A 12,981-nucleotide genomic window follows, 5' to 3' on the forward strand; every position below is an offset into this window, starting at 1 on the left:
CTGCGATCCTCTCCTGTTGCTTGGTGAGAAGAGGGGAGAGGGTCCTCCGATTTACACAGGGCCTCAACCTGTTCCCCTACTCTCAGGGAGTGGGCCCACCAGTCAATCTCTCTTTCACACTCCCTGATGCTCCTCAGCCTCTCTACTTCATCCTTCAGCTGGGCCACCAGGTTAAGCAGATCATTCACCTGTTCACATCTTATACAGGTGTTGTCTCCGCTACCCTCCATTGCCAGCGCCAGGCTCCGGCACTCTCTGCACCCAGAGGCCTGCACGCCCATATGTTTGCGTGGGGCCTTGGTCTGGGTGCCCACAGCTTTACTAAACATAGCCTTCGATCTGGTAGCAACCATAGCTGAGTCCCCAGGAGCGACTGACCTTACCATGTACGCCAGTAGAAGCACTGGGCCCGGCCGGTACACACACCAGCTCAGCGTTTCCCATGCTGCGTGCAGTCGCGTAAAGGCACTTCAGCTGGGCGCCCAGTGAAGCTGTCTCCCTGGCTGGAGCGTTTGCTTTTCCTTCCTGCTGCTCTTCAGGTGGTCTTCCTCTGTGTCCTGGTTCCGGTGGGGATAGGGTTAACTTTTCCTGGTATTCCATGCCATGTGAGCCACGCCCACCCTGAGCTGCCGGGGGAGGGGGCAGGAAGTTGCTGCTTAAAAGCGGGCTGGGGCGGCCCGGGTCCGGCCGGCGAGCGGCGGGGGGAGCGGCGGTTCCGTAATCGCGTTTGTATATTCCCCTATCCGTGTTGTTGTTGTTGTTGTTTTTGTTGTTGTTGTTGTTGTTGTTGTTGTTGTTGTTGTTGTTTGCCTGTTCCCTTTGCTGTTCTATTAAACTGCCTTTGTCTCAACCCAAGAGTCTTGCCTTTTCTTACGATTCTTCCTGTGTTTGGAAGGCACGAGCGAGCGGCACGTGGTTCTTTGTTGCCGTCTGAGGCTAAACCACGGCAGTCCTTTTTGGCGCCCAACGTGGGGCTCGAAGGGTTGAGATAACGACAGAATCCAACTAGAACGTGGAAAAAACGGTTTTGGGTTTTTTTTGTATGCATTTATTTTATTAGGTAAGTAGTCACTGGTCATCATGTTGCTTGGTTTGTTCTCATGGCTGTGTTACATAAATTCCTATATGGCTTATGTACTCCCTGCGATGCTGTTTACCATGTCTGGAACAGGGATGAGGATTATCATTCTGCTGTCCTGTGCGATATCTGTTTATGATATGATAACATCACTGTTCAGACGGCTATTTTGGGGTGTTTATGCGGTTTTGCTGTCCTGTCCGTACATTGGACACCGTCTCTCAGAATTTGTTAATAATTTCCCCAGCCCTTTTGCCTCCCTTTTCTCCTTCGGGTCAGGTATGACAGCTTTTGAGAATTTTGAATATCCTTGGGATACTCAAACTAGCGTGTTCGTAGTGCTATGTCTCCTGAATACGTTCCAGGTCTTGTTTAGGGTTAAGCGACTATTTAAGACTACCACCCGGAGATCTGCTCCGAGGCTGGATAGTCAGGGGTGGCATGGCATGTGGGAGAGCATGGGCAGGTACCTAGAGAACTACTCACCTCCAATGGTCTGGGACTTCACCCCTGAACAATTACAGGACCCTGATAAAGTGGTAGAATATTTGAAGGGAAAATGCTGTGGCTATTCTAGAGAGGCACAACTCACCGCGCTGTGCTGGGCCCTGGCCAGTATCTACCAGGCACTGCTCAGAATTATGCAGCACCCTCAAGGGGAAGAGATGGAAACCAGACCTGCGGCGGCCCCTGCGGCTGCTGCAGCCCCTGCTGCAGCCCCTGCGGCGGCCCCTGCGGCTGCTGCAGCCCCTGCGGCGGCCCCTGCGGCGGCCCCTGCGGCTGCTGCAGCCCCTGCGGCGGCCCCTGCGGCTGCTGCAATCCTTGCGACAGACACTGCGGCTACTGCAATCCTTGTGACAGACACTGCGGCTACTGCAACCCCCGTGGTAGCCACTGCCACTGAACCAGGGAACCAACCCATGCCAGTATCAGTTGCCCCCATACAGAAGAAGAAGTACACAAAGAAATCAGTTCGCTTAGTAAGAGATGATGATGAACCAGGGCCATCACGAGAGCAGGAGGAAGAGGCAGAACCAGAGATAATTACTCGATCCCTATCCTTGAGTGAGCTGCGGGATATGCGAAAAGATTTTAGCCGACTTTCAGGCGAGCACATTGTCACCTGGCTGCTCCGGTGCTGGGATAATGGGGCCAGTAGCCTGGAATTAGAGGGTAGGGAGGCCAGGCAGCTGGGATCCCTGTCTAGGGAAGGCGGCATTGACAAGGCGATCGGGAAAAAGACCCAAGCCCTCAGCCTCTGGAAACGACTCCTGTTAGGCGTGAGGGAGAGGTACCCCTTCAGCGAGGATGTTGTATGTCAGCCAAGCAAGTGGACTACCATGGAAAGAGGTATCCAGTACCTGAGAGAATTAGCCGTGCGGGAGATGATTTATTATGACTTGGACAATGCAGACTTACCCACAGACCCTGATGAGGTGCGATGCACAAGGCCCATGTGGCGGAAGTTTGTACGGAGCGCACCATCGTCATATGCCAACTCCCTGGCAGTAATGGAATGGAAAGGTGAAGAGGGACCAACGGTGGATGAGGTAGCTGGCCGGCTCCGGCGATATGAAGAAAGTCTCTCTTCCCCCCTTGTCTCAGCTGTGGAGAAACTGTCGCGGAAGGTCCAGCAACTTGAAGAGAATATGTCCTACTCCCCACCTGCACGGGCCAGCATCTCAGCTATTAGAAGCAGGCATTTCCCCACTCAAGAGAGAGAGTACAGAGGGTACACACCACGAGGCACCCTGTGGTTCTACCTGCGGGACCACGGAGAGGACATGAGGAAGTGGGACGGACAACCTACTTCGATCCTGCGGACACGGGTACAGGAGTTGCAAGGAAGGACAACCACAAAAGGGGATCCCTCCAGGAAAAGTGCCGCCCCAGTTTCCAGTGGGCCGTTCCCCAGACAAAGCAGAAGGCTTGATCTTGCTTCTGATCCTCTTGAAGGAACTTCCAAGTCATTTATGCAAGAAGTGAGTAATGGATACTATGACCAGTATTAGGGGGGCCCTGCCTCCGGCCAGGTGGAGGAAAGGGATAACCGGGTTTATTGGACGGTGTGGATTCGATGGCCTGGCACATCAGACCCACAGGAGTATAAGGCTCTAGTGGACACGGGTGCGCAGTGTACTTTAATACCATCAAGCTATAGAGGGGCAGAACCCATTTGTATTTCTGGGGTGACAGGGGGATCCCAAGAGTTGACTGTACTGGAGGCAGAAGTGAGCCTAACTGGGAATGAGTGGCAAAAGCATCCCATTGTGACTGGCCCAGAGGCTCCATGCATCCTTGGTATAGATTACCTCAGGAGAGGGTATTTTAAGGACCCAAAAGGGTACCGCTGGGCCTTTGGCATAGCTGCTTTGGAGACAGAGGAAGTTAAACAGTTGTCTGCCTTGCCTGGTCTCTCGGAGGATTCTTCTGTTGTGGGGTTGTTGAGCAACAGGTGCCGATTGCTACCACAACGGTGCATCGGCGGCAGTATCGCACTAACCGAGACTCTCTGATTCCCATCCATGAGCTGATTCGTCAACTAGAGGTTCAAGGAGTGATCAGCAAGACTCGCTCACCCTTTAACAGTCCCATATGGCCGGTGCGAAAATCTAATGGAGAGTGGAGGCTAACTGTAGACTATCGTGGTCTGAATGAAGTCACGCCACCGCTGAGTGCTGCTGTGCCGGACATGCTAGAACTCCAGTACGAACTGGAGTCCAAGGCAGCCAAGTGGTATGCCACGATTGATATAGCGAATGCATTTTTCTCAATCCCTTTGGCAGCAGAGTGCAGGCCACAGTTTGCTTTCACTTGGAGGGGCATCCAATACACCTGGAATCGACTGCCCCAGGGGTGGAAACACAGCCCCACCATTTGCCATGGACTGATCCAGACTGCACTGGAACAGGGTGAAGCTCCAGAACATCTGCAGTACATTGATGACATCATTGTATGGGGAAGCACAGCAGAAGAAGTTTTTGAGAAAGGGAGTAAAATAGTCCAAATCCTTCTGAACGCTGGTTTTGCTATAAAGCGAAGTAAGGTCAAGGGACCTGCGCAGGAGATCCAGTTTTTAGGAATAAAATGGCAAGATGGACGCCGTCAGATTCCAATGGATGTGATCAACAAAATAGCAGCTATGTCTCCACCAACTAGTAAAAAGGAAACACAGGCTTTCTTAGGTATTGTGGGTTTTTGGAGAATGCATATCCCAGATTACAGTCAAATTGTAAGCCCTCTGTATCAAGTAACCCGGAAGAAGAATGATTTTAAATGGGGTCCTGAGCAACGACAAGCTTTTGAACAAATCAAACAGGAAATAGTCCATGCAGTGGCCCTGGGGCCAGTCCGGGCAGGACAAGATGTTAAAAATGTGCTCTACACTGCAGCCGGGGAGAACGGCCCTACCTGGAGCCTCTGGCAGAAAGCACCAGGGGAGACTCGAGGTCGACCCCTAGGGTTTTGGAGTCGTGGATACAGAGGATCCGAAGCCCGCTACACTCCAACAGAAAAAGAGATATTGGCAGCATATGAAGGGGTTCGAGCTGCTTCGGAAGTGGTTGGTACAGAAGCACAGCTCCTCTTAGCACCTCGACTGCCGGTGCTGGGTTGGATGTTCAAAGAAAGGGTCCCCACCACACATCATGCAACCGATGCTACATGGAGTAAGTGGATTGCACTGATCACGCAGCGAACTCGAATGGGAAACCCCAGTCGCCCGGGAATTCTGGAAGTGATCATGGACTGGCCAGAAGGCAAGGATTTCGGAATGTCACCAGAGGAGGAGGTGACGCGTGCAGAAGAGGCCCCACCATATAATAAACTGCCAGAAAATGAGAAGAAATATGCCCTGTTCACTGATGGGTCCTGCCGTATTGTGGGAAAGCATCGAAAGTGGAAGGCTGCTGTGTGGAGTCCTACACGACGGGTTGCAGAAGCCAGTGAGGGACAGGGTGAATCGAGCCAGTTTGCAGAGGTGAAGGCTATTCAGCTGGCTTTGGACATTGCTGAGCGAGAAAAATGGCCAGTACTTTATCTCTACACTGACTCATGGATGGTGGCAAATGCTCTGTGGGTGATGCGGAAGGATGGGGAAGTCCGATGTGTACCTCATGGAGATCTGATTTTGGGCGAGAATAGCCAATGAATCAGATTGTGTGCTGTTAATTGCTAAGTAACACTGTCACTGTATGTCCTCATTGCTATCAGTTGTACTACAAGTAAGGCACAGGGGTGATGGGATAAGAACTGATCTCAGCAGCCGGCGCCCAGCAGTTTCCTCAAGATCTACATCTTCAGCCTACAGACTGCGTGCATGAGCCACACCAGGTGCACCAGTCACAAGCTCCGAAAAATACAGCATGCAACAGACCAGCACCACCCAGCATCTCACCTGCCCTGAGAGACTGTTCTAACAGATGGAGCCCAAAGCCGTGGATTAAAAGAACTCAACGGACACTTTGGAGGGATGACCCATAAACTAAGGGTATTATATGTGTGTATATATATATATATAACAGGGGAAAGTGGTGGCAATTCATTGGAACCTGCTGGGCATGGCATAGATGGTATGGAATAAGGGGTGGATAATGTCCTGGTTCCGGTGGGGATAGGGTTAACTTTTCCTGGTATTCCATGCCATGTGAGCCACGCCCACCCTGAGCTGCCGGGGGAGGGGGCAGGAAGTTGCTGCTTAAAAGCGGGCTGGGGCGGCCCGGGTCCGGCCGGCGAGCGGCGAGCGGCGGGGGGAGCGGCGGTTCCGTAATCGCGTTTGTATATTCCCCTATCCGTGTTGTTGTTGTTGTTGTTGTTGTTGTTGTTGTTGTTTGCCTGTTCCCTTTGCTGTTCTATTAAACTGCCTTTGTCTCAACCCAAGAGTCTTGCCTTTTCTTACGATTCTTCCTGTGTTTGGAAGGCACGTGCGAGCGGCACGTGGTTCTTTGTTGCCGTCTGAGGCTAAACCACGGCACTCTGGGGTGTTTTATCTGTGACTCCCCGGCTCCTCCCTCCTCAGGAGCCCCTGGCTCCTCCCCGTAAGACTTCGAGTGCGCTGCCGCATACCCAGCACATCTCGGAGCAACAGGTTGAGGGCCTTCACTAGTGAGCCACCCCTCAGACCTTGCAGCATCGTCCCTCGGCTTGTCACGAGCAAGCCGTGTGGCATCCCCCTCTCGCAACAAGCCTACTTTAAAGCCCGGTCAACAAGCCCCGCTAGCTCACGAGCAAAGACCCGCTTCCCCCTTTCAGAGAGACGAGCCCTGTTCGACGCCAAAGAGCCTGGTGCCGTGTAGGCCATCCCATTGTCAAAAAACCCAAAACTGTGGCGGTGACACCAGCCATGGAGCCACGTGTTGATAGATTGCGCACGTCTGTTCCTTACAGTGTCCCTGCCTGTAACTGGGAGAGCAGAAGAACAGACACCCTGCGCCCCAGACCGCCTTATTAACTTTCCCAAGGCTCTGAAGTCTCTCTGGATTGCTCTTGGGCCCTGTGTTGCCACCTCGTCACCACCCACGTGAAAGAGCAACAGCGGGTAGTAGTCCGAGGGCCGAACCAGGCGGGGAAGTTTTCGAGTGACGTCCCTAACCCAGGCCCCGGGGAGGCAGCACACCTCCCTGTCAAGAGGGTCTGCCCAGCATATTGGGCCTTCTGTTCCCCTCAGAAGGGAGTCTCCTACTACTATACCGCGCCTCTTCTTCCTTGTAGAGGCAGTTTTTAAACTAAAAAGGGGGTAGGCCTTACTGCTCCCGGCATCTCTTCTCGTGTGGCCAAACCATCTCCCACGCCATCCATGGGTTGGCCTACCTCCCCAAGAGCCTCGTACCTGTTGTGCAGAGGCACCTGGTTAGGGGATGTGGGCAAGGAGGGAGCGCGCTTGCCTCCCCTATTACGGACTAGCCTCCATTCACTAGCCTCCTTTTGTCCACTGCCTTCAGTCTGGCAGGGGGGAGGTACCAGATCTCCTTCAGCTCGGGGTCTTTTTGGTGGCTCTTCTGGTTTTTTACTCAGGGAGGTCAGAGTCCGAGTCCACCAATCAATTTCTTTCTCACTCTCCCTGGTGCTCCGCAGCCGTTCTACTTCCTCTTTTAGCTCTGCTGCCAGGCTGAGGACATCATCTACCTGGTGACACCTCACGCTGCTGTCACTGCTTCTACCATCCCCTGGCCCTGAGAGGTGAAGGCACTCCCTGCAGCCAGTGACCTGGGTGGCTGCGTGCTTCCAGGGGAGCTCAGTTTGTACGGCCACGTCTGCTCTGGCAAGTGCAGAAGACTCAGGAGGCTGCATCCTTCGGGTAGAGACCATGGCTGAGCTTCCCTCCCGGGCAAACTGCCGCGCCGCGCTCCCTAGGCCCGCCTTCTGAGGGGATGGGAGCTGGCTGCTGCCGCTGCAGGCTCCGCCCCGGCCTCGTCCGCCGCTCTCGCCGAGCTGCGGGTCCCTGGCGCTGCCCGGGCTTGTCCCGGCCTCAGAAAAATGCGGGAAAAGCCCCTTTTCGCCGCCATCGCCCGGCTCCGCTGCCGACATGCCGGCACCGCAGCTCTTTGTGTCGGCGAGGGACCAAGAGAGGTCTCCCACATCTACTGAGCTCCACTCAGTGTTAGTGACACCAGCACCAGGCCCCACGGGGGAGAGTCCCCGCTTTGGGGGAATAGGCCCCAAATCGGGATGGGAAAAGGGGGAAAAGGAGAAGGGGGAAGGGGCGGCTTTGGAAAGCGCTTTGACGTCTTCGAGAGAGACTCAGAGGGGAGGGCAAGCTTCCAAACCCTTTCTACAAACAGGCTTTCTTTGCATTTTAGAAACCTCATATGGCATAGACACGCTTCTGCATCTATTTACACATCTATATATACAAATTGTCTATTTACACTTCTATAGAGTATCTACTAAGAGTTAGATCTATTTAGACTTAAACATTAACACTTCTTATACAGAACATCTAATTAGACTAGCTATCTGTTTGGACATACATTTTGACACTTGAATATCTCTTTATAAATAAGTCTGCTAAAAATCTTGTCATAGTCTAAGCTCCTTTATATCATACAAAATCACAGAATCCATATAGAGAGAGGTTTTTATTTGGAACTCCTTTTATATATGTAAATGCTTATTATTTTTCAGTAGATCTAAAAATGAAAGACTGTTCCCCTATTTCAATGCTTCACACCCAGACTTACAGGTTTTAACAGTTTTTAACCACCACACCACCAACCCCTGAATTTTCAGACATTTTGGGGCTGCCCGGCCCCAGCAAGGTGCAGCTGAGGAAAAGCCAGGGGCCTTGGCCGAGGAGGAGGAGTGGGAAGACAACAGTGACAAAGAGCTGTCCCAAGGGGAAGACATCAGCATCCACACCATCTGGGTCAACGCCTCCGTCCCGGAGCTCTTCCAGGACACCCACGCTGGTCCCCAGGAGGAGTCCGGCCGGCCCAGCCGCCTGGGCACAGGGGTGGCAGGAGACATAGCTGGAGACCTGCAGAGCGTGTCCCCTGCCTCGGCTGGTCCCACGGATGCTGAGCCGGCAGCTTATGCTCTGGATGGAGCTCCTGAGCAAGAGGGGCACCGCACGCCTCCGGCTCCCACGGCTGAAGAGGAGGCAAAGGCACCAGGTTCTCCTGTCTCCAGCGAGCAAGCCCCAGCAGCACAGAGAGAGAGGCAGGAACCTGCCCCATATAGCCCCCCGTCCTACAAGTCTCTGGAGGACATGGCCCTGTGCATGGTGAAGGAGCTATGGCTGCGATGGTCCTCATTTGCAGCATTGTTCCTGGCGCATGGTCAGCGCTATGGTTGCGATCCGGCACAACCTGGCAAAAAGCAAGGCTGCGGCAACAGCAGCAACACCAGCAGCAGCAGCTTAGGACACTGAGTCTCCCTCAGCTGGGGAGCCTCGGGGAGAGGCCAGCACAGCCCCTCTCGTCCCAGCGGCACGTGAAACTGGAGAAAACATGGCTTCTGCCTTGTCTGAAGACCACTACGGTGGGACCAGCACAGCCACTGTCTTGCTGGCAGTGCACACGGATGAAGCGGCTGCTTCAGTCCTTGAAATCTCTCCGGCAGAAGTTGGCACTCCCCAGTTTGCCCCAGCAGCGCAGGCAGAGAGGCAGGAACCTGCGCCGCGCAGCCCCACAGCCTACAAGTCTCTGGAGGACATGGCCCTGTGCATGGTGACGGAGGCTCCGGTCAGCGCTATGGTTGTGATCTGGCACAACCCTGCAAAAAGCAAGGCTGCGGCAACAGCAGCAACACCAGCAGCAGCAGCAGCTCAGGACACCGAGTCTCCCTTGGCTGGGGAGCCTCAGGGGGATGCCAACACAGACCCTCTCACCGCAGCAGCGGACAGCCAAGGAGATGCAGCAGCTTCCCTCGTGCCCCTCGGCACCAGGTGAGGACGTCCTAGGTAGATCCCCAAGCCGAGGGCAGACCTGGCCCGGCCGTCCTGGCGAGCGGCAACCAGGGCAGGCTGGCAGCACTGCAGACACGGGGACTGGCCCTGCCCTGGCCACCCCTCCCTGGGGAAAGCCCTCAGTGGCGAGGGGCTGGCAGGAGCTGGCCCCTTGCCCACCCAGCCCCTCGCCTACAGCTCTCCTCCCCCCACAGGCATCGCCACCCTCCAGCACGCCCCGGCTCCATGGCCTTCCCTCTTCAGGAGGGCGCTCAAGGCTCTGCGCAGGGCCTTCCGCTGCTCCTGCATCACAGGACAGGAGCAGCAGTAACGCCCTGCTGACAGTGCCAGGCGGGTCCCCGGAGAGCCTTCAACCCACCAGCAGATCAACGCTCCCATCCAACTTGGTCTTCTCTGCAAACTGACTGAGGCTGCACTCGATCCCCTCCTCCAGATCGTTGATAAAGACATTAAACAGAACTGGCCCCAGCACCGAGCCCTGCAGATCACTGTGACTGGCCGCCAACTGGATTGAACGCCATTCACCACAGCACTCTTTGCGCCCGGACACTCAGACGGTTTTTCACCCAGCGAAGCGTACGCCCATCCAAGCCACGGGCAGCCAGTTTCTCCAGGAGAACGCTGTGGGAAACCGTGTCAAAGGCTTTACTAAAGTCTAGGTGGGCAACAGCCACAGCCTTTCCCTCGTCCACTACGCGGGTCACCTTGTCATAGAAGAAGATCTGGTCAGTCAAGCAGGACCTGCCTTTCATAAACCTATGCAGATGGGGCCTGATGGCCTGGTTGTCCTGTATATGCCGCCTGATGGCACTCAAGAGTATCCGCTCCATAACTTTTTGTGACACATCATCGCTGCCCCAGTGACACCGCAGTGTCCCAAATGACATCACCACCCCCGCAGACACACACACACACACACACACACACACACACACCCTTTTCTTATTCCCCCAAAAAAAGGAACAAAACGACCAGACCCAGGGCTGGCCCCTTCCCCTCACGGGGGCTCTGCCACCGGCTGCAAACCTGGGCTGGGGCATCTCTCGAGCAGCACGAGACACATACAATGAGGCACCTGGAAAACAAAAGTCCCCAATTAGAGTTCAGCGTGCAAAAAAAATAGCACAGAAGAGAGTAGAGGAACTCCGTCAGACCGAGGGATGGGACAGCAGCTGAGCTACAGGAGGATTCTAGGCAAACATCTCAGCTCCAAATACAGCACAACCTTCAAAAGCCAGCGCCAGCTCAACTCTTAAAGTCAGGATTAAGACTAACCGATGCCATTTTGAACACGTCCTTAGCATAATGGCGAACCCTCCGGCTGACGCTGGGAAACGCCGGGCCCCTTCCTCCCAGCGTGGCCGCAGGGAGATCCATCGCCTTGCGTGCGGGGCGGCAGGAGCGGGCTGGGCCGTAACCAGAATCGATGCCGACGGAGCCACCGCCGCAGCTACAGCCCTCACGCTGCTGCCGCTGCCCACCTCGCTCGCTGGGTCAATGCAGCTAAGAGGGACGGGTCAAACCCTGAATAGCAAAAAGGAACAATAAAGAACAAAGCTCGGTCGTTCGCTTCACGTCGAAAAGGTGTGCCCACGTTCACATACACTCATTAAAAATACTTACACTCTGAAAGTATTCGACTTTCCTCTGGCACCAGTTTAGCTCGCACAGCTGTGAGTTGATACCATTACAGTAGCTCTCTCCAAAATACAGAGTTATAATTGGACTACAGGGTTTTCTCCGTGCCACCCAAGGAGGAGGGACATCCAGCCAGCTGCACTGCCCGAGAGAGATGCTACTGGCCTGCCGGGGAAACGCGCCACTGAAAGCCAGACAGAAAGAAAGTACTTCAGAGCACGCCGCCCAAATATCGGGAAAAACCCCACAACAACGCCTTACATTCGGCTGCCTCTCTTTATAAAGCTTTAGAACTAACCCCCGACTGCTTAAGGGCACCTCCTAAACTGTACGCTACAGCTAGACCCCCCGGCAGCGCTCCCTGGGGTCCGGCACTTCGAGGGCAGGGCGGGCCGGGCCCAGCCGCCCCCCTCCGAGCCCAGCGCCGCCCGGCGTCCCCCCCACCCCGAGAGCCCCCGGCCCCCGCCCCTGCGGCCACCGCGACCCGCCCGCCGCCGCCGGAAGCCCCCGGGCCGCCTCTGCCCGACCCGCGCCGGGAGCGGCAGAGGCTGCCCGGCCCCAGCCAGGAGCCGCTGAGCCGGGCGGGGCCGCCCCTGCTCCCCCCGGCCGCGCACGGGCTCGGTCCCGAAAGCCCCCCAGCGACCCCGCGGCAGCGCTCGGCCCGGGGCCGCTGCCGCCCTCGCCCACCCCGGCAGGGCAGAGCCCGCACCCGCCCGCCGGGGCTGCGGCCGGGGGATCCCACAACGCGCCCCGGCGCGGCTCCCGCGGCCGCGGCGGAACGAAACTCCGACACCGGCCCCGCCGCGGCTCTGCTGGGCGCCGCGGGCGGCCCGGCCCCGCCCCGCCCCGCCCGCAATTAACACCGCGGCGGGGAGAGGCCCAGAGGCGTAAAAACCTGCTGTGCTCTGGGCTGGGCTGGCCGCTACGCGAACGACACGCGCTCTCTTTAACCTCTCTCCCCTCCCAGAAGAGAAGGGAGAGAGAATAAGGCAGACGGAGGCTTATGGGTCGGAAAGAAACTGAACGACTTTAATGAAATCTTGACAGTAACGATAAAAGATGACCACACTAATAAAAAAGGGAAAAATACAATATACGCAAACCCAGTATCAGAGTCCTCCTCGGACGCCGGCCACTGAAGGAAGAGGCTGACCCGTTGCTCCCTCAGCGTTTATGCTGAGCACGATGCCCATGGGATGCAAGACCCCCGTGGTCAGCTTTGGGTCACCTCTGCCCTCATCGGCCCCCACTGAGCACCTCCATCCTCCTCCTGCCCAGCAGCACCTCCCCACCAGCAGCTACCGCCACCTGCCGCAGGCCCCTCAGATCAACCCCCGCAGCCCCTACAGATCTCCCCTGGGCTTTACCCCCAGCCCTGCCCTACACTTTCCCCCGCGCCTGCCCCAAAACCCTCCCTCGCAGCACCTCCCAGCCCTGCCCCATACATCCCCACGGCATTTGGCCTTGTCGAACCTCACGCCATTGGCCTTGTCCCATCGATCCAGCCTGTCCAGATCCCTCTGCAGAGCCTTCCGACCCTCCAGCAGATCGACACTCCCGCCCAGCTCGCTGTCCTCTGCAAGCTGACTGAGGGTGCACTCGATCCCCTCCTCCGGGTGGTCGATAAAGACATGAAACAGAACCGGCCCCAGCACCGAGCCATGGGGAACACCACTGTGACCGGCCGCCAGCTGGACTGACCTCCATTCACCACCACGTACGCCCATCCACGCCACGGGCAGCCAGTTTCTCCAGGAGAATGCTGTGGGAAACTGTGCCAAAGGCTTTACTAAAAAGTCTAGGTAGGCAACTGTGGAATAATTACTAAATTGGCCAAGAATACAAAAATACAGCATTGTTC

This window comes from Rissa tridactyla, chromosome 1, assembly GCF_028500815.1.
Source record: "Rissa tridactyla isolate bRisTri1 chromosome 1, bRisTri1.patW.cur.20221130, whole genome shotgun sequence".
Classification (NCBI taxonomy): Eukaryota; Metazoa; Chordata; class Aves; order Charadriiformes; family Laridae; genus Rissa; species Rissa tridactyla.